Source organism: Choloepus didactylus, chromosome 5 (genome assembly GCF_015220235.1).
Source record: "Choloepus didactylus isolate mChoDid1 chromosome 5, mChoDid1.pri, whole genome shotgun sequence".
NCBI lineage: Eukaryota > Metazoa > Chordata > Mammalia > Pilosa > Megalonychidae > Choloepus > Choloepus didactylus.
Genome location: NC_051311.1, coordinates 12,174,834 through 12,199,629, shown reverse-complemented (window position 1 = coordinate 12,199,629; position 24,796 = coordinate 12,174,834). Strand labels below are relative to the sequence as shown.

The following is a 24,796-nucleotide window of genomic DNA, read 5'->3' as shown; positions in this document are numbered from 1 at the left end:
GGAAAGTGTATGGGAGTATGGGAATCCTGTATTTTATGCAAGATTCTTCTGTAAATCCACAACTTCTCTAATAAAAATTATTTTTTTAATTAAAAAAACACAAAAAACTGAAGCTTTTCTGTCAAACACCAAGACTAACATTTCATGAATTCTGGAATAGAAAACATCAGAGAATCACTAGAAAAAGTATCAAAATCTTAAGAGTAATGTAGTTCAAGAAAACAGAAATCTTCATAATTTAACAAATATGAAAAAGAAGACAAAGTTAATACATCAATTATGATTTATGCTTCTCAGCTACATTAAATAAATAAAAATTAAAATTGAGTAAGGAAAAGTAACATTCTTGGCAGGTTGAAAAGAAGGAGCTGGCCACCAGTATTTCAAATAAGAACATCTATCTATTTGTTAAAGGTTTGCAAATAATATATAAAGTTTTAGTAAAAAAAGAAAACCCTGGCCAAATAAAATGTATACTACAGTACAAACAGAGATTCAGAATCTAGCGTTTTTCTCTCCATTCCCCCCAGGAGTGTTTGGTGAATCTCTGCAGGTACACACTCAGCAGCCTGCGTAGGGCCTGTCCCCGAGAGCTAGCTGAGGAGTCCTGCTGGTGAGAAAAACGCCTCCCAGGAGAAGTACACTATAAGGAACAGGTGAAGCCCAGAAGGCTATTTGAATTTAAGAATTTAGATCACCACAAATGTTTGCTTTAAAAAGCCTGTCAGATCCTCTTGAAAATTTCCCCTAGTTGCTGTCCTGGTCCCTCTCTTTGCTTTAAGGCTAACTTCCTTCCCAGGAGCGATGGACATGACAGAACTGCATTTAGGGCAGTCCAAATCTTTCTCTGTACCCTACATCCTCATCCCAAACCCTGCAGGTGCTCAGAAAAGGGCGTTTGTGGTCAGCTAAGAAACCCACCGTCCAAGTATTTTTGGAAATACAAGAGCCAGCCTCCTCGATGACTAATGTGAAAATTTACCTCCCTCCCACTCCCCCTCCCCCCCCGCCCCAACTCCTCCAGCCTCCGCTACCAGGCTCCTTTCCACTCACTCCCAGCAAACCATCGCACCTCTGTTTTCCAGAGGAAACTGCAGCCATCAAGATGGAAAGTCACTCACCTTCCAGCATGGAGCACACATCTATCACACATGCTCCAGCCTCTTCTACTTCTGCCCTGACATTACGGAGATGCCCTCGCCTTGCCAAGCCTTGGCCCGCTGCCTCTGCCTTAGGTCCCCATTCTTTCATGTTTTCCTAACAATCTGAAAACATTCTTCCTCTTGCCTGTATATTCAATCTCTTCTTTCAAACCAGATCTTTTGCAATGGCTTGTAAACAAACCCAAGTTTCATCTATTAAAACAACAATAACAAAAACAAAACCATCTGGCTCCACATCTCCCTCCAGCTACAGTCCAAAGCCCCATCTCTCTGTCTCCAAATAAACGTACCTAAAGGCTCTTACTCCATTTCCTCATCGCCCATTCACACTCCCTGAGCCCCACACTCCTCCAGTCACCCTCACCTGACATCTCAGCAGCATAACAACTGTTCCCCATTTCCCCCTTCTTAGAATCCTCTTTTCTCTTAGCTTTCGTGAACCAGAAGTCCTTGGTTTCCCCTTCTGCCTTTCTGGCCATCCTTGGTCATTGATGGATCCCAGTTAGGACATGTTCTTGGACTTGTTCTGTAGTGTTAACATTTTAAATGTAACCTTAAAACTAAACAAGCTGTGAATTTGAGCTGTAGTCTCGCAGAGGAGCAATATATAAAGTCTGCATCCAGATATGAATAGGCTTTCATCTATCACACCAGACTTGGAGGCACCATGCCCCAGGTATCACAGAGGATGTAAATCCTAAAGGAAGTAGTAAATAACTGAGATAAGGAACTAATGAAGTTCTCCAGACCCCTGTTACTTGTTACCCAAGATGACTATCTTTCTTTGTCTCTAACGTGTATAAAAGCCAATTGAAAAATCACGATGGGGAGGCAGATTTGTTAAGTTTCCCCTGCCCTCCTGCCAGCATAAATAAATCTCCTTTTCTTCCACAGCTGGTTAGGTGTGTCTGTGCATTAAGCCGCGCTGAGCGATGAGCTCAGATTTGGGAGGCCTCATTCACAGTTCTACATTCTGGTGAGTGTGGAACCATTGCAAATAAGATCCCCTCAAGATGTTACTTCAGTTAAGGTGTGGCTCAACTAAGTCAGGTTGGGCTTTAATGTAGATTACTGGAGTCTTTTTTAAGAAGAATGAAAGTCAGACAGAAAGAGCAGCCACGGGGAACAGGCAGAAGCTGGAAATCAACAGAACTCAGAGAAGGTGGAGCCCATCACCATGTGCACTGTCATGTGATGGAAAAGCCAAGGACCAAGGACCAAGGATGGCCGGCAGCCAGCCCTCAGACACCAGTCTTCTGGGAGAAAGCATCACCTTGCTGACTGATGCCTTGATTTTGGACTTCTCCTAGCCTCAAAACCGTGAGCCAATAAATTCCTATTGTTTAAGTCAACCCATTGTATGGGATTTGTTTTAGCAGCTGGGAAATTAAAAGGGTCATTAAATGCTGAAGCTCCTGAAGGTGATCCCAAGTCATCCTTTCCCATGTAGACCACTAAAACGACTTCCTCATCAGTCAAGCCACTTCCTTTTTTAACCTCCAAAGCATGTATCACACCATAGCCAAAATTATCTTTTCAGACCACAAATCTGCTCAAGTCAACTTCATGTTTAAAAATCCCTTACTGACTTCCCAATGGCCTTAGGAAAAACCCTACTCACCTCCAGTCTTACTTCACACCACACCCTCTGTCCAGCCACTCTGTGCTGGATTTGTTCTACCTCCTCATCCTCACTTTGCTCCGTCCCACCACAGGGGCTTCGCATGTGCTCTTCCTTCTGTTTTGAATGCCCTTTCCTCCGTCCTTGTCCTAGTTAACTTTGATTTATCCTTCACATTTCTGCTGAAACGGACCTTCCTGAGGGAAGCCTGGCCTGGCCTGGCTACTACTGATTCTCATTGCTTGGTGTCTCTCTTTTAGGGCAGAGAAAGGGAAAATGCATTTAGAAAGGGAGCAGGGGAGACGTATTTCAGCCAGCTAGAATTTATGGAAGACACTACCATTCTTAAATTCTCATATAGTTGAAAAAACAAATACAGGCACAGGGGAAAAGAAGAGTTACTTGAGCAACAACTGGCTGTAGGAAGAGTTTATTGGGTAATCATAGGCTGTATGAAGGGGAAAAAACAAAAAACAAAGAACTAGCAAATCTGCTGGAATCAGAACAGGATCTGTCTTGCATTTGTCTGTTACTGGTATCTTCTCTAATCTTGCCAGTTTTTATTAGAATGAGTTATTGTTAGAGAACAAGTGACCTTTTTTCCTAGAGGAAATATATTTTCAGGATACAGGTGGCAATTCATCTGGTCTTAGTATATGAAGACACAGACTAATTCAATCTCAATGGATAAAAGGACATTAAAAAGTGTTTTTAATTAATAGGTTCATTTCAGCAATGTCTTAAATACTTTTGAACTGTTTTTTCACATCATCTGAACATTGTGTATACACACACGTGTGTGTATGTGTGATAACTAAAAATCAAAATAGAGCTTGATGGAATTCTACTCAGTAATAAAAAGGAATGAACTATTAATACATGCAACAACTTGGATGAATCTCAAGGGAATTATACCAAATGAAAAAAGCCAATCCTGAAAGGTCACATACTATAAACTTCCATTACTGAAATGATAAAATGATAGAAAGAGAGATCAGACTGGTGTTTGCCAGGGGTTAGGGATGGGGTAGAGTGGGGAGAGGCGGGAGGGAGGTGGATGTGGTCATCAAACAGCAACGTGAGGGATTCTTGGGGCAGAACCATTCCATATCTTCACTGTTGTGGATATAAGAAGTCACACATGATATAACTGCATGGGAGTACAGATGCACACACACACGAGCACAACTAAAGCTGGGGGCACCTAATTAGGAGAGGTGGATTATGTCAACGCCAATATCCTGGTTGTGCTATTGGACCAGAGTTTTGCAGGATGTTACCATTGGCAGTAACCAGGTAGAGGGGACAACAGGATGCATATTACTTCTTACAACTGAATGTAAATCTACAATTATCTCAAATTAAAAAGTTTAATAAAAAGAAGACAATTTTAAAGTGCCTTCATTACATTCTCAAAGATGGTTGTTAGATTACCCATCCCCAACTACAGAATTCCAATTTTCAAAAAGTAATCTTCCAGTTTTTCCACATCCCACCTTCACTGGCATCAGACCATGAAGAAAGGGAGATTTAGGTAGACAAAGAGGGTAATGTATTGAGGTTGTAATGAACACCATAAAAAAGTATTAACATTTAAAAACACAGATCCTGAGATGTACTTAAGAGTTTGAGATCACAATGATACAAATACTTATGACCTAAAAAAAATACGCCTCCGTCAATAATTTGAAGTGTTAAAAAAAAATCACGTAGAATTAAATTACAAAGCTCACACACTTGTTTTTGCAGCTGGTCTTTTTTAAAATCTAGGAACTTTAAACCTAGAAGTCTAATAGGCTTACGGGTGACACCCCAATCCTTCGAAAAATAAATGAAATATCATAAATCATCTGACAGTTCTTAAGCTTTGATTTTTATCATCATTCAGGATCTTTAAAAAATAAAAAGCAATACGAAAAGAGAGGATCTGTTTTGTGCAGTATAAAGTTTAAGCTAGAATATAAATCATACTATTAAATGTCATTTAGAACTCTAACTTCAATCTTTAGGATTAAATTGGCTTAATATTATTGGCCGTTCCTATGAGAATTCATGCAAGTAGAGGAGTTTTTCTTACAAAGTATTGCAGAACTCTTGGCACTTCCTGTGATAAATGAAGCAATAAGGCTTTGGAAGTGCAATTGTGTATATTCAACTACTTCATCTAAGCAACCAGACAATCATCTTGCCAGGTATCTAGCACTATGAATTTATTATTTGGCATTCAAAGGAATGTTTGAATACTTATAAAAAGTACAGGGGCGGGGTAAGTCCTTTTAATCTTAAACTACAAATTTAGGACTGCATTAGAGCTACAGAGTTTAAGCTTTATTTTCTGCTAAGCTGATTAAATGAAAAATTTTCACAGATTTTGCAGGAAATGTTGAGATGAAAAATTTATAAATACCTTGAAAATGTTTATGACCCAACAGAAGAAAAGTAAGATCTTGTTGGCAGCCATAGCATCCTGAGAATGTTAGTCATAGTTAAGTTCCAAGAAAATAAATTGTGGGAGATGTTCTCCATGACCTGGTTGTAAGGCAAATTCAGTGACTGGTCACTCATCAGGTGAAGCGACATTTCAATTCATGAAAGTGTGCCTTCAGTTGTCAGCTGGGCCAGCATTAGGGAAAAGAGGTCAAGGCCAGGACCATTCCAGTTGTCTGGTCCATGATATTTTAAAAGAATTCTGGGGAAGGAGATTCAAGGGGCGAAAAATATTACTTCTGCCTTTCATGATGGTTTCATTTACCTTTTACGTAAGTGAAAATCCATAATTTTCCTTTCCCTCTCAAAGCAAAATTGGCACAAATTCTTAGAACTACCTCAGAAGATTTATATTGCATCTATTTAAAGATCATAATCATTTTAGATTTCAGTAGTTTTTCTAAACTATAGTTTCCAGATAAGGGTTTAATCCATGCTGACATCACATGTGGCTGTGGACAGGCTCATGAACTTTTGAATGAATGAGTGAATTAATGATGCCAGAAAGCCTACTTCCTACATCTTGCATATCATATTGTTGCTAATGAAGTAGCCTTAAAGATTTAATTTTAAATTACTGAATACTGAATATACACCAAACCATACCTTTAACATATGTGTAAGTTATAAAAAAATATTATTAAAATGAGCACCTGTTTTCCTGCAAGCCGCTTAAGGAATGGACCATTACTAGTAACTCTGAAGTCCTCTTTGTGGCCCTTCCAATTCCCATCTTCCTTTCCATGCCTTTTCATTCAATACCCTGAATTGTTTGCTTGCTTTCCTTTACAGTGTTACCATATGATTCCTAATAAATACATTGTTTAATTTTGCCAGATTTTTGGATAGAATCATATTGGCTGGAATCATATTAGAAGTATCCTTAATGTCACTTGGTTTTAACACTCAATATGATGTTCATGAGATTCATCCATAATGTTATGTGTAGGATTAGAATCCATTGCTTGAATACAGCACAATTTATCCTTTCTCTTGTTAATGGATATCTGAGTGGCTTCCAGTTTTCTGGAGCATTCCCTTGCATTTTTCTCAGTATTCACTTCTAAGAGTTTCTATGCCTCAAAGAGGAATTGCTGGTTGGTAGATGCACAGCTTACTAGATAATGACAGATTGTTTTACATGCTTGTACTGCCAATTTGCTTCCTATTTTACACCACCAGCAGCAGGGCAAGAGAGTTCAGGATGCTCCACTTCTTTGCCAACACTTCTGCCAGTCTGGTGGACATAAAATAGTATCTCCTTGTGATATTTTTATAGTATCATTCCTTTCTTTCGAATTAAAATTTACATACAATGACATGCACAAATCTTAAGTGGACCATTCCATGAGCATTTTTACAAATTCACGTAAACCCATGAAACCCAAACCATTAGTATCACCCCCAAGAAAGTTCCCTCATGGCATTGCCCAAGACAATTCCTGCCCCACCCCCAGAAACAACCACTCATCTGATTCTTTTCCCTCCTGGACAAATTTTCTTGTTTTAGAATTCTATAAAAATGGAATAACACTGCATGTATTCTTTTGTGTAAGACTTCTTGCAGTTGGATAGTGAGATTAATCCATGTTCCCTTTTATTGCTCAGCAGTTTTCCATTTTATAAATATATCATAGCCTGTTTATCCATTTTCCTACTGATGGACAACTGGGCTGTTCCACTTTGGAGCTATTACAAATAAAGCTATTATGTACATATACTGTGTAGTTCTTGTACATGTCTCTTTTGTGGACATAATGCTGTCATCTCTCCTGGGAAATACCTGGGAGTAGAATTGCTGGGTTATTGAGTGAGTGAGTGCTGAACTTTCCCGGAAACTTCCAGGCCTTTTTTCCAAAGTGGTTGTACCATTTTACACTCCTGCACCATATATGAGTTCCAGGTACTCGTCATTCTCTCTAACATTTGGTGTTAATCTGTTTAATTCTAGCCATTCTGGTTATGGTCATTTGCATTTCCCAGATGACTAGTGTTGAGCACGTATTTATTGGCCATTCAAATATCTTCTGTTGTGGAGTGTCTGTGCTATGCGTCTTTTCAAATCATTTGCCCCTCTTTTTGTTTCTTATTGTCTTTTTATTATAGAGTAGTATAAATTCTATCTGTGTAGTCCTTTGACAGATATGTGATTTGCAAATATTTTCTCTCAGTCTGTGGCTTGTTTTTCATTCTCTTAATGGTGTCTTTTGATATATGCACACATTTTTTATTTTGATGAAGTCTAATTTATAAATTTGTTCTCTTAGGGTAATTGCTTCCTGTTTCCTAAGAAATCGTTGCCTACTCTCAAGTTAAGAAGATATTCTCCCATGTTTTCTTCCAAAAGTTTTATTGTTCTAGCTTTTACATTTAGTAATCCAATCCACCTCAAATTTATTTTGGGGCATTGTGCAAGGTAGGAGCTGGGATTTCTTTCTTTCCTTATGGATACTAACTGTGCCAGTATCATTTTATTGAAAAACTTTCCTTTCCCTACTGGGTTGCTTTGTTGGAAATCAAATGACCACACAGGTGTGGATCTATCCAGCTGCTAGCGCTATTCAGTTGCATTGATCTATTTGTTGATCCCAATGCCAGCACTACACTGTCTTGGTTATTAGAATTTTATAGTAAGTTTTGAAGTGAGAAAGTTTAAGATTTCCAGCTATGTTTTTCTTTTTGAAGACTGCTTCAGATATTCTCAGTCCTTTACATTTCCATTTAACTTTTAAAATCAGCTTTTCAATTTTACAAAAAAATTCTACTGGGATTATGACAGTGATTATGCTGAATCTACAGATCAATTTGCGGAGAACTGTCATCCAATTAAGTCTTCTAACCCATGAACATGTCATCTTTCTTCATTTATTTAGGTGTTCTTTAATTTTTAACTTTTCATGTTTTCAATGTAGAAGTTTTGCAATTCTTTCATCAAATTTATTCCGAAGTTTTTTTGTTTAAAAAAACAAGGCAGTGGGTTTATCATTGATAATTCCGTATTAAAAATACTCATTTATCAGGGTTGGTCTTGGGGATTATATCCTTCTTGGGGGATATTAAAAATAGATCAAAATGGTGAGCAATTTTGTCTAATAGAACTAATGTACATAAGCAAGACAGGAATTTCTAACAAAATGGAACAACTTGATAGCATCACTTGGCATAACAAATTTTATTTTCCAGGTCTTCACTATCTGACTCCTCAGAGCTAATGTTATTTTTAACAGGATCTGGGAGTGTGATGGGATCAAATTCTTCATCATTTGCCATTCCACTCCAGAAAGGCTTCTTCTTCTCCAGACTTTGCTTGACTGTTGCTGGCTTCTCTTTGGCTTCTCTTTCTTTCGGTCTTTTCTCCATATGCTTTGCCTTCATTTCTTCCTATCCTCTTGTTTGTCAAATTGGTCCTTCTTCTGAAGCTTTTCCTTGGCTGTATCAAAGTTGGCACCATTAGGATTGTTTTCCTTAGAATCTTTCACAGTAGAGTTTTGCATTGGTGACCACTGCTGAGGCAACTTCTGTTTCTCAGGAAACGTTACTTTCTTATTCACTTAAGCTTTTGTTTATTTGTTTGTTTCTGTAATACCCACTTTTTTCTTACCACCGGATTTAGACAATTCTTTATTTTGTAACACATTCTCTTTAAGGTCCAACCCAAACATATCGCACCACTTCACCTTAAAGAAATCAGCATCAGAGCCACCTTATTCTTATCATGAACTACATAGGAACTTCCGTGATTTTCTGCACCACAGTATTCAGTGAAGCCTAAGTTTGAGATCCCTTTGCTTTCAACCCTACTCTTCCTTCTCCCCACCCCCTTCAACTGCCTCTCTTCTCCTTTTCTCCCTCTTCATTACTAAGACCACTGGTCATTACTAAGGTCCTATCCCTTCTCCCACTTACTGAAGGATGGGCATTTTCTCATTGTAATATACTCTAACTTCTTCCACTTCATCACTGGGGGAGGAGGGAGTACTAGGCTCATTGACAATTCTTTAGTCAGTTGTTTCTATGTTTTCTGGAGAAATCTTAGAGGTAACTTGTTCAAATCAAATACTTCTTGACCCCTAATCAACTATACTAGCATATGTAGGAAACAAAGCACCCTTGAGTCCTTTCATTTAAATGTTGATCTTGGACTAAAAATGACTCCAGCTAATGTCCATAAGGTTTTCAGGATTCATTTTGATTTCCTTTACAGGCACTTTCTTCTGGAGAAGTTGCTGTACCATCCTTTTCTCCTCTGAAGAAAGCAAAATAAATCTTCTCCATTCTCTTTGTACTTAGCAATTCTACCTGCTCTATGAATATATGTGCTAGCATAATCTGAGCAATTAAACTAAAGAATCCAATTCATAGCTTAGAAATCTGGCTCTCGGGCTGAAATGTCTGTAGCAAAGAGCTCTGCAGCTCTCTTGCAGGCCAACTCATAAAGACTTCCTTTTTTTTTTTTTTTTGTCTGCTGCTGTCAATGATAAGATGTCAGGACAGAAATTCCAGGGTGTGGCCAGTGGAACGCTCAGTTTTGATACTGAAACTCTTTACAACTGGAACACAACACAATCTTCTTCAGATGGCTTCTCAAAAAGGAACTTAGGGCACTTATTATTATTTTTTTTTGCTGCAGCTCACTAACTCTGTAGTTTTGTTCCAAAGTGCCAGGAGTGCCAAGTTTAACTTTCTCACAGACCCAAAGATATTCAGGGTTTTTCAAACTCAAGCATGCAAGGTCCTTTACAGATTTAATTTCTATTACCTAAAAAAGAGCAAAGTTGGTATTTCTTGGAAAGATTTTCAATATAGCATTCACGGCATAAGTAAAGTCCATGCCTAATATTCTGTCTGCTTCATCAAAAACTACCTTTTGGAGATTGCTATCACGAAAACTTACTGCTTCACTGATGTGTTGAAAAAGATGACTCAGTATGCAAAAAAAAAAAAAGGTGTATTTATGTGGTTGATCCTCTCAAGCTTCTTGTTTCAGATCCTTTCCATTAATGAGATTACTGAAGTCATGATTCTTTTCTACTTTTTAGAGAACCTCAAAGATCTGAGAGAGAGGCCAGTTCTTTTGTAGGTGGTATCACCAGAACCCAGGGCCCATCTTTCTAGGTCCACTAGAGATCATAGAAGATTTTCACACTGAAACAAGGAAAACCAAAGTCATGCCAGATACACTTTTGACAGCTCCAAAAGTAAAATAAAAGAAGTCTGTCCTCTAATGCTACCACAGGAAAAGCTCAAAGGAAAAAACTGTTGAATTCTTTTAAGTTCAAAACCACTTGCCTGTTGATTTACACTTGAAGGACAGTTTGGCTGGATATAAAAACCCATAAGTTACCTATTCTTTTCTTGTAAATCTTGTGAATATGCTCCATTTTCATGTATTAAGTAAAATCTGAGGCCAACATAATTTCCTCCCTTATAAATAACTCAACCTATTTGCCTATCTCAACAAAGGAATCCTGCTTTATCTCTGATATCCAGCACTTTACTCAGACTTGGCACACAGTGTGGCCTTTTAATATTTAGATTCAAGTTCTCTTTTATTTCAGAAGAATTTAATTTCTAAATATTGGTCTTATTTCATTATTTTGGATTCTTGTTGGGTCTACAATTATGCATATGATGGATCTACTTTTACTGTCTCATGTATTAGTGTTCTTCAAATGGTACATTCAGGGCTATGTGAAGAAATGTGGACACAGATGGTTTTAAGGCAATCAATTTCCAGATCCTCAGCTTCCATATACTGATCTTTCTGGGAAGGTACCTGCAGCTAAGGTATCAAGCTGGCTTCTTTTCCCTTTCCCCTTCCCTCCTTTCATAATCACCCTTTTCCCATTTTACAAAGAAATGTGTAACTCTCACCAGTCCTACCTAGTGCATTTCCCTCGAAGATGCCACACAAAGGAACAATTTAAAACACCAGTGGCTGTGAATCCTCCCTTAATCAAAGCATTATAGTGAGATTTTGGTCTTTCCCTGTCTTATACATATTTTGTTAAGAAGTGGGGGTATTTGGGCACATGTTAGTAAATTCTAAATTCAGACATATTGTAGAATGAAGCAAGATGAAAGAAATTTTTACTTAAGGACTTCCCCTCTTCCATACCCTAATTAGTGTGAAGTATCACCCCTGTGGGAGACTCTAATGAGTGGAAAGCAAAGAAACACAAAAGGCACTTTATTGTATCCAAGCAACACACATGGAAAGGATCTATGCCTTATCTATTTTTCTATCTTAGAATTAGAATTCAACATGTGATGGTTGTCATGGAGATAGATAGTAACATATTTATTTGAGCTCAAAAATTAAGTTGGATTTTAACAGAGAAGATGAAGTATGATTTGGATGATAAATGTGCAAACGAAGACCACCTTTGTAGATTAAATGGCAACTATTTTTCCCAAATTGAGTAAACTACATTTATAGCTGCAAAGTTTTGGTAAAAATATATTTAAGAGATATGTTAAGAACAAACTTCTCCAAAAATATTATATTGGAAAAGATATAATAAAATTAATAATAGTTCTAACAACCCTTTCTAAATATATTGAGTTAAATAGCATGCCTCTCTGTGAAAGAGAAATAAGTGTAAGGTCATTTGGTAAATCTTGGTTAGGCCTTTTGATAAACTTCCCTAAAATGAGAAAGTTAATGTTTCTAAAAACTGGGTAACAATTCTGCTTCACCTATTGTCATCTCACTACCACTTCCTTGAGTTCCTACTTTTCTGCTAAAGTTTCATAGAGACAGTATTTTTATTAAGCTAATTAAAAAAAAAATTAGTGGCAAAATATTTGGTTGTAATATTCATCTGTTCTTCAGCAATATTTTTCCATTGAGTGTGGTGCATCAACTTATAACTTTGCTGTACTGTTTCTCATCTTTTTCTTATATCGTATTGGGAACAATGTTATGTTATTTCCTTGTTTATTACTCATCACTGAAGCAGTTAAGTTGTTCTGAACTAGCTGTGTGCATGGGGTTCCTATGGAAGAAGAGGGGCCAAGGTAATATTTCAAGCTAATTTTTCCTAATTTTTCAATGCAAAGCTCTCTTCTCTCTCCTTCTTCAGAGGTGTAGTTGTTCTAGTCTGCTAATGCTGCTGGAATGCAAAACACCATAAATGGATTGGCTTTTATAAAGGGGGTTTATTTGGTTACACAGTTACAGTCTTAAGGCCATAAAGTGTCCAAGGTAACACATCAGCAATCAGGTACCTTCACTGGAGGATGGCCAATGGTGTCCAGAAAACCTCTGTTAGCTGGGAAGGCATGTGGCTGGCATCTGCTCCAGAGCTCTGGTTTCAAAATGGATTTCTCCCAGGACATTCCTCTCTAGGCCGCAGTTCCTCAAAAATGTTATTTAGTTGCTCTTGGGGCGTTTTTCCTCTCTCAGCTTCTCGGGAGGAAAAGTCTGCTTTTGATGGCTATCTTCAAACTGTTCCATCATCTGCAGCTCCACTCTCAGTTCCTGTGCATTCTTCAATGCGTCCCTCTTGGCTGTAGCTCCTCTTCAAAATGTTGCTCACAGCTGCACTGAGTTCCCTCTACCAGTCAGCTCATTTATATGGCTCCACTGATCAAGACCCACCCTGAATGGGTGGGGCCATGCCTCCAGGGAAATATCTCATCAGAGTTATCACCTACAGTTGGGTGGGGCGCACTTCCATGCAAATCCAATCAGCACCAAAACGTCTGCCCCACGAGACTGCATCAAAGAATATGGCTTTTTCTGGGGGATATAATACATTCAAACCAGCACAGTAATACACTGCAAAACAATGGCCACATATTCCTCTGGTCCCTGTATGCATGTCCCTTTGCAACGTGACTTTGATGGTCCTTCTATCAAGAGCTGGAGCCTATTTCTCCACTCCTGTAAATCCAGGCTTGAGTTGTGACTAGCTTTGACCAATAGAATGTGGCAGAGAGATGTGTGGATTCTGAGCCTGGGCTTCAAAAGGCCTCACAACTTCTACTCTCATCCTCTTGGAATCGTGAAACTGCTATGTGAGGAAGCCTGGGGTAGCCCCCTCCAGGATTAGAGACCTTATGGAGACCGAGGTCGTCCAGCTGACACCAAGCACCAACCACCAGACGCCAATTTGGACCATTCAGCCTGAGCTGAGTTTCCTTCATGAGTGACCTCAAGTGAGAGCAGCAGAAGAATCACCTGAGTCTAGTCCATATTGTGGATCCTAAGGATCATGAGCAAATAAAATGATTATTGTTTAAAGCCATTAAGTTTTGTAGTGGTTTGTTACAAACAATAGATAACTAAGACTGCTTCCTGTGAACATGGCTGGATTCTGTAGCCCCATCTCCTCTGCTTCTCTGAATTAAACCAGGTCAGAGGAGCGTCTACCCTGCACCTAGTCCACGCTATTTTCCCCTTTCACTCATTCAAGAGAAAGCTTTTGCACCTGAGAATGTACCCCTAAGAGTGAGGAAGTAGATGTTTCCTGGTTCTGCTATCCTGCTGCCTCTGGTCCTCTTGTCACTGACATCTCTCTCCTTACTTCTTTCTCCTTCCTTCTTCACAGCTTCCACTCAGTATCACCTAATTTGACAGGCATTAGACATATTTTGAAAGCTGTAGATTACTACTGACCATGGTTTCAGTGAAATATGGAGTTTGTGGGTTTTTATTTTTTAATATTCTCCTTTTGCTTTTGCATGATTTCCCAGAAAATAAGAGTAAACAGGGATTCACACCATTAAGTTCGTACTAGAAGTCTTTCCACTTTCTTTATGGAAACTAACTTAGTTGACTGATAAACTAAACTTTCAATTGCACTGTAGGTGGATTTATTAATCATAAAGCTACTCTCTTCTTTTAATTTTATAATGTATAATTCTATAATGAAATTTAATTATAATTTGTGTATATTTGCAATTTTTGGACCACTGTTCTTCTATATAAGTTCAGAATAATCACAACAAGTCTCACTAAAGTATTTAATGACAATAAAATAATAAATTAAGAGAGAATTAACATCTTTGCAATATGTAGTCTTCCAATCCTCAAATATAGAGCGTCTCTCTATTTAATCAGATCATATTCAATGTCTCTAAATAAGAGTTCATAACTTTGTCCGTAAAGATCTTGGACATTATTAGGGTTATTCAAATGCTATTTATATCATTTGATGACTGTAAATTGTATCTTTTAAAAATTACATTTTATATAGTAACCATATAGTAGACACAGCTTTCATATACCTCCTTAACCAACTGATCCAAGGTTAACTTCACCAGTGAGATCATGTGTCCCTTGATATGACATGACAAAATCATTAGAAAACATCAGACAAACCCAAATCAAGGAACAGCCTACAAAATTCCTGACCACAACTCTTCAAAAGTGTCAAGGAAAAGTTAAGGAAAGACCAACAAACTGTCAGAATTTCACAAATTGGAGAGAGAAGACAACTGAATGCAATGAGGCACCATGGACTGGATCCTGGAACAGAAAAAAGATATGAACAGAGAAACTGGGGAAATACAAATAAAGTTTGTAGTTCAGTTAACATTACTGTGCCAATGCTAATTTCTTAACTTTGATAAATGTACCATAGTCATGTAAGATGCTAACTGTTTCAAAATAAAACATTTAAAAGAATCACATTTTCTGTTTTTGTGGTTGTTGCTGCTGCTCCTTTACAGAAATGCATTTGGCTTTCTTATACTGATTTGTATCCAACAGTCCTGCTATATTCTCTAATTCTAAGAATTTAGCTGTAGAGCTTTGGGAACTTTCTACATGGACAATCATATATGCCAATAATGACATTTTTTCCTTTCCTCCCCCCACATTTTGTTTTTTCCTCCTGTCTTGCTCTGTTGGCTAGGATCTCTGATACAAAAATGAATAGAAATATTCATGTCAGGCATCCGTGTCTTTTAACGAGTTAAATTATACCTGATGATGCCTAGAACTGATTTTAATTTCATCAAAATAATCCAGGCAAACTAAGTTGCTATTGCTTTGAACAATTCTACCACAGAGATAGCAGTATCATTTTCTGAAAAGTTTCAGATACTAAAATGTTTCTCCAAAAAGCACAAAAGAATATGCAACACAAAGAAAAGGAAACAGCATGAGGACAAAAAGAAAGGCAATGAGGTATTAAGTTACTAAAACAAAATGAAACCTGTGACAAACCTGCCCAAATCTGCTTTCCCCTTTCCAAGGTGTGGAGCTGTCACTGGTCGCTGGCTGCCCTGCCAGAGTCTACATTTCCAACTTCCTCTCCCATCATCTTGTACATCTAGAGGTGGTCAGGTGAGTAATTCTCCCCAACAGAATGTCCTGGAAGAGCTTGAATGTCAGTTCCCAGGTTGGGCTTTTCAGAAGCATGTGAGGCTCCTCATGCTCTTTCCCAGGTGCTGGAGGACTCGAAGGCCCAGGTTGTGGAAGGCCACATATTGGGCAAGAACATCCTCCAAGCACTGCTTCATTATCAATAAATATATGTTCATTGGCTTTAAGCTAATATACATATTGGGTTCTGTTTATTATAGCAGTTAGCTTTCCCTAACATCTTTAAGTGGGGTTCTGAGATAACAAGAAATCTAAAATATAAGGCAATGACCTAGGAGCCAGGGAGCAGGAATAAAAGTTGGGAAGCTATAGAGTTAGATCATGCAGTCACAAAACATTTAATAAAAATACTGCTTGCCTAAACTGATGGCAACAGAAGTCAAGAAGTGGTTGCCTGAGGGAGTTAAGTGGTGAATTAACTGGAAAGGGACATCCATCTGGGAAATTTTCAAGATCTAATCTTGGGCGGTGATTACACAGGTGTACACAATTGTCAAAACTCACTGAATTGAATACTTGGGAGCTGTTTATTTAATGTTTACAAATTATACCTGAATTTTAAAAAATATCTGAGATAACCTGGAAGGCAGAAAAAGTGTCTACCAAGTCCACAGCTATAGGGAAACAAGTTGGAAAACAGAATATTAGAATAAAAGTTTATTATTTGCCGAATTTATTGAGGATTTACAAGAAAGCAGCACAGGTAAGAACTGACATGTTGGAGAGTGGAAATGAAAGAGAACGGAAAATCCAGAAATTTGGGGCCTTCCAGGGTTAGAATAGCCAACCGCTTCTGGACTTCACACAGTAAGAGATAAGGCTAAAAAAGGCTTTGAGCAGAAAAGGCCCATTACGCTTTCCCAGGCTTGCTGCAGATCAGTTTAAGTATGTGAACTTCCCATGAAACCTGATTCAGATGATCATAAATGAGCCCGTAGTAACTGAGAGAGAGGGGCATGGGGGTGAGGAGGCGAAGAAGTAAGCTGGGCTTGAAACCTGCTGGTGTGCTTACTGGCTAGGAGAGCCATGCAAGTAACTGTCCAAATTGGGATAGTTTTGAGTGGAAGAGGGCATTAAAACCTATCAGGCCAGGACAAGGGGTACAGACTAGGCCTGTCCCTGCAAGACTGGGACATGTAGTTACCCTGTTATTAGCACTTGGAACTACCTGCAAGAAGACAGACCGGAAGTCAGCTAAGCCTTTGAGGGAACAGCATGGCTGAAATGCCCACACGCAAGGCCTATAAGCCTTTGACTGAGCCTTAAAACAATGCTCAATGCCCCAAAATTGCACAGGCAGAAAGTAAACAAAGGCTTTATAACCTCCAAGGAAGGCATAATCCTTAATGCCCACATAAGCGTGACCACGGCGGAAAATAGGCAAGAAGAACCTTTTGAAGTCAGTGCTAGGTGCTAGAAAACAGTGAGTAAAGGAGTTCCTTCTAGAGAACAGGATCAGAGCATAACCAGCGGATGTCCCCCACCCCAGGGAAGGGATCTTCCAATGCTTCTTGTCGTCCCATGCTTTTTGTCACTGCCAGTATTTCTGATCCTTGATGTTCCCTCAGCTTTAGGACATTAAACACAAACTAGTAATTTGCTAATTGGGCCTAATGCAATAAATTATGGACGTTCCACATAGTGTAACTGTGGCGAGGATAAATCCAGAAGAGTTTTGCAAAGATCACTGATCTGACTGCCAGGAGGCCCTCATTCTCCCCTGACGTTTGCCATGAACTGTGGGAATCCGCAGGAATCATGGTCTCTAAGGACTGCAGTTCCTTCATTTGCAAAATGAATAAAGGGATGCGTTCCCGGTCTATAATCCTAATTTAAAATTTGACCTGTCAAAGTCTTTTAGAAAATGTCAGTACCTGGGGAATCCAAAATAGACCAGCTGGTCTGGTTTTGACATCAAAAGCAACTCAGCACAATTCTAAAAAGTTATATTGGCAAGAAAAATTCTGGCACTTTTTCATTTTTGATTTTTCTATATAGTTTTGGTATCATTATGGTACATTAAGGAACAGAATATAACTTTAAGTGGGAGAGAGATACTTGCCTTCCATTTCATTAGGCTTTAGAAAGTAATCCAAAAAGGGGGGAGGGCAGAATTCCACCCATCTAAAAATGAAAATACTTAGTAATAATTACAGACTAAAATGTTAGAATGTTTAAAAAATATAATTTGACAAAGTCTTTTAATCTAAAAATACCAGTTACGTTTTATTGTTTATATATATTTAATAATAATATTAATTGAATCAAAAATACTTTTTCAAATAATTATAAATTTTAAAATATGACTCTTAAATTTCAACTTTTGATGCCTCTTCCAATTTTTAGAAGAAAACAATATGCAAGACTCTGTCTTCTTCACTGATATCAAAGCTAAGATAAAAATTAATATTCGATATTGATACTCTGTTATTCACAATTATCTAGCTTTTTAAATTTAATTTTCTTGAGAAATATTCACACACTATACAATTATCCAAAGAGTACAGCTGTTCACAGTACCATTATATAGTTGTGCATTCATTACCACAGACAATTTGTGAACATTTTCATTACTGCAAAAAAAAAAAGAATAATAATTATCTAGTTTTATATACATATAATGATATAATGATAAGGTCAAAAATTTTAAGAGAACAGGTCTCAAACTTTGTCACTATGAACAGTATCTGCTGGACAAAGAAAAAATGGAGAATACTTTGCAAATCCTGCTACCACATATCCTGCTATCAACAGTGAAGTTCTAAATTAGTCACATTTATTGATTGTTCACTGACCAAAAAACTGCAGACTAGATGTTGCGTACCACACATAAAAGAAGAAAAATCAATTGCCTCGTACTTTGACAAAGATCATTCTAATTATCTGTTGAGTGAATCAAAAACCGAGGAAACAAAATGTTCAAAAATAGATTGGGGTGATGAATGCACAACTATATGATGATACTGTGAACAGCTGATTGTATACCATGGATGACTGTATGGTACGTGACTATATCCCAATAAAACTGAATTAAAAAAAAAAAAACAAAACAAAAAACTGAAGAACTGGAATAAGCACCATGAAAATTATTCAAATCCTTGAAACACAAACTTGCAGGCATAGCTCAGATTATAGAAAAGTTTAAATAAGTTTAAATAACAGAAAATTTACAAGTGGAATATTTTAAATGTGCTAGGGCACTGACTCTAAAGATATTTGACAGTAACTCTCTGGTAAATAAATGCTTTTATAATGATAAAAATTATCTCTTAAGAAAACATTTGATAATTCAATATGTTTCCATATCAGCACTGATGTTGGGAAATCACCAGTCTGTGTTATTAGCCCAAACACTTTGTATCTGACAATTTTTTCCCTCTCCGGAAATTTTAAGGTTCACGTCTTCCTTTTGTTCTAGGAAGGAAAATGTCTTGTATTATTTCTTTAATATTTTCTCCCATTTTCTGTTTTCTCTTGTTATCAGTCAGCTGTTGGAACTTCCAAGATTGTGCTCTATTTTTTCTATTTTCTTTTTGTATTTTTTAAAAATACATTTTTGGGGAGACTTCCTCAAATTTATCTTTCAACCCCTCTAATGAATTTATTTCAGCCATTATATTTTAAATTTTCATGAAGTATTTCTTGTTCCTTAATTTTCCTTTATAAGATACCATAGATGTAAAACATCATATTTTCAAAGTCAGAATTATAGTTTGTTTTTAAAGTTTCCCACTGCTGTCTCTATAGTTCTTATTTCTCCAGAGTTCTTTGTTTCTGTCTGCTTTTTCTCTGCTTTTTCTCTGCTTTCATGCTGGAGCATTCCCAAGTATCTGGTGATCCCTTGCAGACTCTTCCAGTTTTACTAACAGAACAAGTTGGAAGCTCTGCCTGAGAGACTGAGGCCTGTTGAGTGGTGAGCTTCACTGAAGGACAACTGGGCAGCAAGCTGGCTCTTTCTGTGGCAAAACTACGACAGGGCCTTTCGCTGGCGCTGTTCAGTTTCTCTAGAGGAGAATCCTCCAATACCCAGCTTGGGACATATGAGTGTGGCTACTGGTGTTCTAAGAACAGGGAGACTTTTGCTTAACACCCACCCTCCACTGTTCCTGTGTCCCTGAGTTTAGACTCTCTGTAGATTCAACCTCTCTGGAGGATAAGCCTCCCATCTCCTGGGGTTTGGGGAAGGTAGTTATCTGGGGCCGGGTGGGAACCTGGGTGTCTAACTGGTCCTTTTCCGGAGTTTCAGCTGATTGTCTGTTTTGAGCCCCGAGCCTCGCCTCCTTCAGCCCAACCTCTAGTTGCAGAACCTTCTAAGTTAGCCCAAGGCAAACTGCTTCCTTGTCCTGCTTATTCTCCTCTGCAGTTGTACAGATTTCACTTTTCTATACTCTGCTAAGTCATGGGTATTATACATTTTAGTCTCCAAATTTTATGGATTAGGGTTACTGATGTCACCTACTTTTTTACCAAAGAAAGAGTTGGAATTTTGTTTCTTATTTCCTTTGTTTTGAACATCCTTTGTTGTTTGTTTGTTTTTTTATAGGAGAAGGCAAAAAGTTGTTTACTTGACAGAAAGTTCTTTAAGACCAGAAGTTGCAGTCCTGGAATTATTTCCCATGCCCTTTTTACTGATTTGAAATCACTACTTTTGCTCTGCTCAGCACACATTCCCATTACCCATCTCATTCCTTTGGAGAAAGCCTTCCCCCAACCCCCTACTCCATGAGACCTCAGTGGGACCTTCAGTCCCTGGGTCATGCCCCTCCACTGCATCACTGGGAAAACATGCCCAGATAGCTTGGGGCACCCCACTCCTGGGCCACAGTGAGTGTTCAGGGAGTGACACATGATCTCAAATAGAGCCAATCCATATCTTCTCTGAGAGCCAGACATTTGGCCCCACGAATTCTCTGTTGGGATTGTTAAGTTGGGAGGAAGACCATCTCGAGTGGCTGGTGGTCACCTTACTGACCATATGCCTGTCAGAAGAATAAGGAATAAAGAAACAAGTAGAGGTGAACGAGAGACCAGATAAGTTTATTTGAGTTCATGGACTTAAATCATCAGTAAGTTGACTGTATCCATGGCTAAGCAGTCATTGGAACACTTCCATCATGGAAGGGGCTGCATTTTGTTCTAACTGGAATAGGCACTTACTCCAGATATGGGTTTGTCTCCCTGCAAGCAATGCCTCTGACAAAACTACCATCCATGGACTTATATGTCTTATCCCCCTCATAGTATTCCACACAGCATTGCTTCTGATCAAGGAACCCACTCCACAGCAAATGAAGTGAGGGAATGGACATGTGCTCATGGAATTCACTGGTCTTACCACGTTCACCATCACCCTGAAGCAGCTGGATTGACAGAACGGTGGAATGGCCTTTTGAAGACTCAATTATGATACCAACTAGGTGGCACTACCTTGCAGGGCTGGGGCAGTGTTCTCCAGGAGGCTGTGTATGCTGTGAATCAGTGTCCACTCTATGGTGCTGTTTCTCCCACAGCCAGGATTCATGACTCCAGGAATCAAGGGGTGGAAATAGGAGTGGCGTCACTCACTATTACTCCTAGTGATCCACTAGGAAAATTTTTGCTTCCTGTCCCTGCAGCTAAGCTCTGCTGGTCTATAGGTCTTAGTTCCAAAAAGGAAGAGTGCTTCCACCAGGAGACAACAATGATTCCATTGAACTGGAAGTTAAGACTGCCACCTGATCACTTTGGGCTCTTTGTGCTTCTGAATCAACAGGTAAAGAAGAGAATTGCTGTACTTGCTGGGGTGATTGATCTTGACTATCAGAGGGAAACAGGACTGAAGCTACACAGTGGAGATAAAAAAAATTTGCCTGGAATACAGGATATTCCCTAGGGCATCTCTTAGTTCTACCATGCCCTGTGGTTACAGTCAATGGAAAACTGCATCAGCCCAATCCAGGGAGGACTACCAATGACCCAGAAACCCCAGGAATGAAGGTTTGAGTCGCCCCATCAGGCAAAGAACCATGGCAAGCTGAAGTGCTTGCTGAACGTAAAGGGAACATGGAATGGGTAGTGGAAGAAGACAGTTATAAATATGAACTATGACCATATGACCAGTTACAGAAATGAAGACTGTAATGGTTATGAATATTTCTTCCTTGTTTGGTAAGAGTATGTCTGTTGTTCCAGTCTGCTAATGCTGCCAAAATGCAAAACACCAGAAATGGATTGGCTTTTATAAAAGGGGTTATATTTGGTTACAGTTACAGTCTTAAGGCCATAAAGTGTCCAACAACAGAGTACCTTCACCGAATGCTAGCCAGTGGCATCCAGAAAAACCTCTGTTAGCTGGGAAGGCATGTGGCTGGCCTCTCCTCCGGAGGTCTGGTTTCAAAATGGCTTTCTCCCAGGACATTCCTCCCTAGGCTTCAGCTCCTCAAAAATGTCACTCTTAGTTGCTCTTGGGGCATTTGTCCTCTCTTAGCTTCTCCAGAGCAAAAGTCTGCTTTCAAAGGCCGTCTCCAAAATGTCTCTGTAAGCTAAAGCTCCTCTCTCAGCTCCTGTGCATTCTTCAAAGTGTCCTTCTTGGCTGTAGCAAGCTCGCTCCTGTCTGAGCTTATATAGTGCTCCAGCAAACTAATCAAGGCCCATGCTGAATGGGTGGGGCCACACCTCCATGGAAATCATCCAATCAGAGTTATCACCCACAGTTGGGTGGGGCACATCTCCATGGAAACAACCTAATCCAAACGTTCCAACTTAATCAACACTAATATGTCTGCCCCCACAAGACTGCATCAAAGAACATGACTTTTTTCTAGGAAACATAATATATACAAACCGGTACATTTGTATATGTACATTAAGCAAATATCTTTGTTTTCTTCCCTATCTTATCCCCTTTTACTATAACATAAGTTGTATTAGCTTCATGTTGTGTTATTTAAGTTATATGATATGTTTAAAAGTGAATATTACCCAAGGACTTGTACCCTATTTTGCAGAGATTTAGGGTGTTTCTGCTTATATGCAGGACAGCTGAGTACTGTTAGGTGAAAATATGACTGTTATTGTTTTTATTTAGAGATTGAGTGTGGTTTAAGGAGATGTGTATTGCTGCCAAATTCACAAGGGGTAGAATGTGATGGTTAAATTCACATGTCAACTTGGCCAGGTTATGGTGTCCAACTATGGCCTAATTGTTACTGTGAGGACAGTTCATGAACTTAAATCACCAGTAAGTTGATTGCATCTATGGCTGATTATATTTTCAAGCAACTGAGGAGACTGTCTTCAACAATGAGAGAAGTCTCATCCAGTCAGCTGAAGGTTTTAAAAGGAGAACTGATGACTTCAGCAGTCAGAAGAGAGAATTTCCATCTCTACTTCAGCCAGCCAGCTTCTCCTGGGGAATTCATTGAGGATCCTCATCTGAGTTCCCAGCTTACGGCCTGTCCTGTGGAATTTGGGCTTCTCCATTTCCACCGTCACTTGAGATAATCCTTATAAAAATCTCATAATATTTAAAGATAATATTCCTGTTGGTTCTGTTTCCCTAGAGAACACTGACTAATACACCCAGAAACTGTAAACATTTTTTTAAATCAGTTTTGTGAAGACAGTTTTACAAAATGTGACTTTCTTGCTCAGGCTTTCTCTAAAACTTCAAAAAACATAGACAGAAATGTTCTAAGAGTGTTAACACCAACTCTAGTCTGTTAAGTCCTATTGCTATTAGTAGCCTTAGAATCTTTTGAGTTCTCATGGCTACAAACATTACTTCAGTATCGACCAGAATTCAGACCTATCTATGATAGCAGAGAAAACGAAGGATGGCGTCTGGGAAGCTAAAGGAGATGTATGACATACTGCTACATGGAGAGATTAAATTCACAGTGATGCAATTTGGCTCGCCCCAGTGTTTGGAACTTGCAAAACTGATCACTATTTTTTAAAAGTTAGTAGAGTAATACCAAGTAATAAAATGCCACAAAATCTGTCCAAGTCATCTCATTTAATTTTTTTTCACTTGAATTTAAAATATCTCAAAACTTACATTGCCTTTTATACCTGTAAAATCATACTGAAATTCACTAGCTTATTATTCTCATATCAGCCCTACATAGTAAGTAGAGCAGGTTTTATTCCCTTATGACAGATGACGAACCGAAGCTCAGAAGCACGATAGAGCTTGTTCAGGTGTTAGTGACAGAGGTGAAGCTTGTACTCAACATACTTGATTCGGGGTTCGGGGCTGTTCCCCAACAAGGAAAAGTCATGCAGACCTATAAGACCTGGTTGTTTAGACAGTCAGACCAGGGATCAAAAAACCAAGCTCTATCCCTTATTTGCTTTTTGACCTCAAACACATTTTTTAACCTGTCTAAATCCCAATTTCTTCATTTGCAGAATGGAACTAAAACGAGAGAATCGATGTAAAGAACCTGGCACAGTGGGAGACTCACTTCTACTCCCCTCTAGGATCCCCCAAATCTACGTGCAGACCAAATATTTGAATATTTGGATGATTAATGAAAACCTAAGAGGGGATTAGAAAAGTAGTAACTCAAGAGATGTGGATATACAGATAATGCAACAAATTCATAGTCATGAGCAAAGAAGACCATGGTAGAAACTGTCACGTATGCTCTATTATAGAACAACTGGGAAGAGTTCTTAAAAAAAAAATAATGTTTTTTAAATGGGGGTGGGATTCATATCAACTTCATGCTTTGAAATTATGTCCCATTGTGTAATGAATAATGGCTCATCGTCTCCAAACCTAAAAAGACTCAAAACACATCAAAGAGTTATGAACATGTTTCCAACCTATGACCTGGTTTAGGGCTGCTGAGTATGGGTGATCCTGGCAGCTGTCAGATTCCATATGCACCAAGATTGTAAGAGTGCCACCACGATCACCCAGCTCTTCAGTGCCACAAGAGAAGGCCAACTGCCTCCTGGGGACTCCGGCTGCTGGCTCAGATATCCCTCTGGCTAAGGATGGGGGAGGGTGCTCAGGCACAGACACCAGTGGGGGACAGGCCAGAATATACAGGGGTGGACAGGCTGCAGGGAATGGGTCTCAGGCAGTGGGGGAAGCAGACGCTGAGAGTAAGCAGAGCGGCTGTAGTCAGGAGGCAGGCACAGCCCTGCCACCAGAAAATTAAGCCATTACCAAATCCGATACTAAAAGTATTAAAATGC

At 38.8% G+C, this 24,796-nt stretch overlaps 1 protein-coding gene and 1 pseudogene across 10 annotated transcripts in view; both read right to left on the bottom strand.

Annotated features, from left to right (window-relative positions):
• The window catches only part of ZNF438 (zinc finger protein 438), a 184,867-nt gene that overhangs the window by 53,194 nt on the left and 106,877 nt on the right, over positions 1-24,796 (bottom strand). The window lies entirely within an intron of this gene.
• Positions 8,252-24,796, bottom strand: part of LOC119535189 — a 40,367-nt pseudogene continuing 23,822 nt past the window's right edge.